This window comes from Limulus polyphemus, unplaced genomic scaffold (genome assembly GCF_000517525.1).
Source record: "Limulus polyphemus unplaced genomic scaffold, Limulus_polyphemus-2.1.2 Scaffold2307, whole genome shotgun sequence".
NCBI lineage: Eukaryota > Metazoa > Arthropoda > Merostomata > Xiphosura > Limulidae > Limulus > Limulus polyphemus.
The window spans coordinates 48831-53843 of NW_013667917.1; the positions used below are offsets into that span (position 1 = coordinate 48831).

At 36.6% G+C, this 5013-nt stretch overlaps 1 protein-coding gene and 1 non-coding gene across 6 annotated transcripts in view; both read right to left on the bottom strand.

The window, feature by feature from the left end:
- LOC106466577 (homeobox protein extradenticle-like) overlaps positions 1 to 5013 on the bottom strand; it is a 114762-nt gene that overhangs the window by 13727 nt on the left and 96022 nt on the right. The gene's annotated exons all lie outside the window — the stretch shown is intronic.
- Trnar-ucu lies at positions 1272 to 1344 on the bottom strand. The gene has a single exon. It is a non-coding gene; the product is annotated as a tRNA-Arg (tRNA).

Below are 5013 nucleotides of genomic sequence, written 5' to 3' on the forward strand. Positions count from 1 at the left end.
CAATAAAGTTGTCAAGGTGTCGTACTTGTGAAGACGTTTCGTCCAATAAAGTTGTCAAGGTATCGTACTTGTGAAGACGTTTCGTCCAATAAAGTTGTCAAGGTATCGTACTTGTGAAGACGTTTCGTCCAATAAAGTTGTCAAGGTATCGTACTTGTGAAGACGACCTTGACAACTTTATTGGACGAAAGTCGTACTTGTGCAGACGTTTCGTCCAAGAAAGTTGTCAAGGTATCATACTTGTGCAGATGTTTCGTACAGTGAAGTTGTCAAGGTGTCGTACTTGTGCAGACGTTTCGTCCAAGAAAGTTGTCAAGGTATCGTACTTGTGCAGATGTTTCGTCCAGTTAAGTTGTCAAGGTGTCGTACTTGTGCAGCCGTTTCGCCAAAGAAAGTTGTCTAAGTATCGTACTTGTGAAGGCGTTTCGCCCAAGAAAGTTGGCTAGGTATGGTACTTGTGAAGACATTTCGTCTTATAAAGTTGAGGTACTCTACACGTGTAGTTGACAGGTTCTATTTGTATTTTTTTTCTTTAAGAGTCACATCTCGACGGAAACGTCACGTCTGTCACGTGACATGCTTGCAACTACTAATGTTAGTTTAGTGCCTCTGTAGTTTTAGTGGTTAACATGGACTACTGGAGCATCCGAAAGAAACTACATTAAAATAGTATGTTCTTCCCGAGGAAAAGATTTCGGTTACTCAGTGACAACTTTCTGCGACTGTCTTTAAAAGCAAACTTCGGTAAATTCTTTGAAATGTGAAAATGGAATAAGCGAGATAATAATTTTTCAATCTTGCTATCTATGCCTATTTAAACACTGAGAAAAATATCTTTCTTCGTTGTCAATCACAAAGCTGACATGGGCTATTTGTGCTCTGCCCGTCACGGGTATCGAAACTTGATTCTTAGCGTTATAATCCTCGAGACTTGCCGCTGTACCACTTGAGATAACTAATATGAGGAACAATATATCTTGCAACAAGAAGAGATTCAGTTTAACGAAATATCTTCTAAGTGACTTACCCTATACATAATACTCCTTCACTCCTAAATTCCCCAATGACACAGCGGTAAGTTTTGGGGCTTACAACGCTAGACTCCCTGTAGACTCCCACTGGAGCATAGGGCCCCAACAGCACCTCGCCAACGGAAGTTGTTGTTGAAGTAATTTTTTTAACAAGTTAGTTTTTACAGGGCGGAGTTGCTAGCCCCGAGCCCAACCCTCCTCCGTTCTCATCCTGGACTTGGGACCAGGCAATGGTGGTGGCATCCCTGCCGGGGAACGAACCCGGTACCTTTGGATTAGAAGTCCAACGCGCTATCCACTGCGCTATTGGGACACACAACGCTAGAAACTAGCCGTTTAAAAATGCTTTTCAGTAATTTTTTTATTTTTTTTTGCATACTGGGGGGGGGGGGGAGGAGAGGTTAGACATTTGGGCAATAAAGTCCCTGACTGAAGTCGCAAAGGCAAACCATTGGCTGAAGTAAAAAAGTTTAGCGCTATTATCATCTGTGAAGTAAAGGCATTCCACACCCACCCAACCCCATTGCCAAAATTGATTAAAAGCTGTATGTTCTCGGTGAAATGGAAAAAAAAAAAGAAGACAAATTAATAATTTTAAACAAAACTGTTTTTTTTATTCGGAATATTTATTATCCCGATGACAGTCTTAGACGATGGACCTGTAATATTTAACACATGTTTCACAATTTATCAAATTTCAATATCTGTACAACCACTGTTGGCAACAAATTGATTGAAGACAGGGAATGTCGTTGTGAACCGAGTACATGATATTATACGACAACCTAAGATAAATCTGTTGAAGAACCAAAAGAAGAAGAAAAAATATAACGAATCAAAAACCACTATACAATTGACTTGAAATTTTTAGAACAACAAAATTTTCTGACTCGCTCCAAATATTAATTAGCTTTTCCAATTTTTTTTTTCTCCAAAACGTAAGCAACACTTGTCCAAATTGTTAAGACCAATCGTAGCAATGCGCCCCCACTTTTCCAAGAAACTATAAAATAAGACTATAAATTCGGCATGGTTTTCTAGCCATACTTTCAATTGTTCTCTTAGTATTTTAGCTACTATCGAAATACATATTAATCATTAAAAAACAAGGCAATATTACGTTTAACTCTACCACTAAAAGATAAAAGTAGAAAAATTGGCTAAACGGGTACAAAAAGTCAGTTCACTTCTAACATGTATACAAAATTATGATAATAATAATAATTAAAATATACATTTTTTATCAGATTTTTTTTAGACAGACCGAAAAGATTATGTGCTAATAGTAAATTGTTATTAAAAACTGAAATTTAAAGTAGACATTTGTTAGTTTTTATTGTGTTTTTTTTTGTACAAAACTAGAGCTAAAACAATGCTGGAAACAATTCCTTTAAAACCATAAAGTCAACTATTTTACGTGTTCATAATATTTTTTATTTTACTCGTTAATTAATATGAAATAAACGCAGCTTTCAGTGTAAAAAACATAAATTATATTACATCAACTTCGTTAAGAAAATATGAATTTGGACATTGAACAATTTGCTTATTTTTGTACGAATATTCGCTGAAAAGGATTTCCTACCGACTGTCGGGTATATCATAATAAGCTTTAAACCACGTGATATCTTTTTCATTTCATCTTTCACAATGTCTCCAAAACTAAAGTCACTTTTCTACTCGAAAAGTGCAATTACTGATTTAAAAACGAACACAAAAAAACACGATTTTGTTCAACCTTTAAGAAACCTAATTTAAACCTCGTGAATTATTACAAAAGTTCTATAGTTACAAAATAAAAGCGATTTTTTTAAATCATCAAAGGTAAATGTTTAAACTGATCAAAACTGTTTTCTCTCGCAATGCTTTAAATCATTATCATTTTTACAAAACATTAGAATATGAGATGCGCATGCTCTAAATAAATGTGATTAGACATCTAAGATGAATAATAGACAAACCATGTACCAGTGGTTCGACCAATAGACAAACCATGTACCAGTGGTTCGACCAATAGACAAACCATGTACCAGTGGTTCGACCAATAGACAAACCATGTACCAGTGGTTCGACCAATAGACAAACCATGTACCAGTGGTTCGACCAACAGACAAACCGTGTACCAGTGGTTCGACCAACAGACAAACCATGTACCAGTGGTTCGACCAACAGACAAACCATGTACCAGTGGTTCGACCAATAGACAAACCATGTACCAGTGGTTCGACCAACAGACAAACCATGTACCAGTGGTTCGACCAATAGACAAACCATGTACCACTGGTTGGACCAATAAACAGACGATGTACCAGTGGTACGACCAATAGACAAACCATGTACCAGTGGTTCGACCATAGACAAACCATGTACCAGTGGTTGGACCAATAAACAGACGATGTACCAGTGGTTTATCCGATAGCTGGATTATTAGTTATAATGAAAGCACATTGTAAAGATTACTTTCCGTGGTTGGAAGAGAAGAAAGCCAAATAATATTTTTTTGATGAGGTAAGTTGTCAATCTTAGTTTGCTATCATCTCTTTGACTGACAAGAGAGAGAAAACGTTTCATCATAAAATCGTACATTTTCAAAAGGATGAGAATTACGTATATAACAGCCATTGAAATATAAAGGTGAAGTTAACCCACATAAAACAGTTTTTATGGAGACGTTCACACCGTGGTGATAGCACTTTGGAGACGTTCTCACACTTCAAACTGACTCGTAAAATGAACGTGAAAATCTTTTTCAAAAAAAAAAAAAAAATGTAGTTTTCAACAACATCTAATATCAGTCGCTCCTTCCTTAATCATTACTGATGCATGATTGTTTAACTACTCCTAGAGTCGGCCAATTTGTATCGAACAGAAAGTTGAATTTGCCTCCTCACCCTGAAGTTCTTTAGTACTTCGACGTCTAATCACAGTTGTACAAGCATGAATAATCTTAATTTTAAATTTATACATCTGTCATAAAGAAAAGTTTCGACCACCTTTTTTTTTTTGTTGTGTGTGTGTGTGTGTGTATGATTTTTCACATCTGACGACCGCAAAAGGAGGAAGGACTTTTCATTGTCCAACATTTGTACAGTTTCAACTGCTTTGCTTTGTTAGTGTTAAAAAATTGCTGATCTGATGGTCAGATATTGATCAGGATTAGCTCCGTTTGTAACAATAAAAATATAAAACGTGACCCTCGTATTATTTCGGGCTAAGTTTTCTTAATTTGAAATATTCAGAGCCTTATTCATCGTAGGATTATTAAAGCTAAAAAAAATGAGGATAACACAAGAATCGGTAATAAACGAATATAAAAACACCGGCACATATGGCACAAAGTTTTTGTTTCTTTTTTGCTGATAACTTTGTCGAACAAAAGTCAGTGGACGTGGCTGTATTTCTGAACACCAGTCAAGTCAGAATCATCTCAAACAATGAAAAAAAAAAAATCAGATAATCGTATTCGGCACGGGCGACATGAATCACAAACGTTTATATACAAACCTAGATGTGCACACGTGACACCTGCACGTGTCACTTCCACTGTACACGATGTTTTCAACTGAATTCACTGCACAGGATGTTTTCAACTGTATTCACTGCACAGTCGGAAACATCGTGTACAGTTGGAAACATCGTGTTACAGTTGGAAACATCGTGTGCAGTGAATTCAGTTGGAAACATCGTGTTACAGTTGGAAACATCGTGTGCAGTGAATTCAGTTGGAAACATCGTGTTACAGTTGAAAACATCGTGTGCAGCGAATTCAGTTGAAAACATCCTGTGCAGTGAATTCAGTTGGAAACATCGTGTTACAGTTGAAAACATCGTGTGCAGTGAATTCAGTTAAAAACATCCTGTGCAGTGAATACAGTTGGAAACATCCGGTAACACGATGTTTCCAACTGTAACACGATGTTTCCAACTGTAACACGATGTTTCCAACTGTACACGATGTTTCCAACTGTAACACGATGTTTCC